This window comes from Medicago sativa, chromosome 7 (genome assembly GCF_051527215.1).
Source record: "Medicago sativa cultivar Bolivia chromosome 7, Bolivia_mono, whole genome shotgun sequence".
Classification (NCBI taxonomy): Eukaryota; Viridiplantae; Streptophyta; class Magnoliopsida; order Fabales; family Fabaceae; genus Medicago; species Medicago sativa.
Window position 1 is genome coordinate 105,057,501 of NC_140755.1, and position 281 is coordinate 105,057,781.

Here is a 281-nt window from a genome sequence, read left to right on the forward strand (position 1 = left end):
TAGGGTTTAGGGTTTAGGGTTTAGGGTTTAGGGTTTAGGGTTTAGGGTTTAGGGTTTAGGGTTTAGGGTTTAGGGTTTAGGGTTTAGGGTTTAGGGTTTAGGGTTTAGGGTTTAGGGTTTAGGGTTTAGGGTTTAGGGTTTAGGGTTTAGGGTTTAGGGTTTAGGGTTTAGGGTTTAGGGTTTAGGGTTTAGGGTTTAGGGTTTAGGGTTTAGGGTTTAGGGTTTAGGGTTTAGGGTTTAGGGTTTAGGGTTTAGGGTTTAGGGTTTAGGGTTTAGGGTTT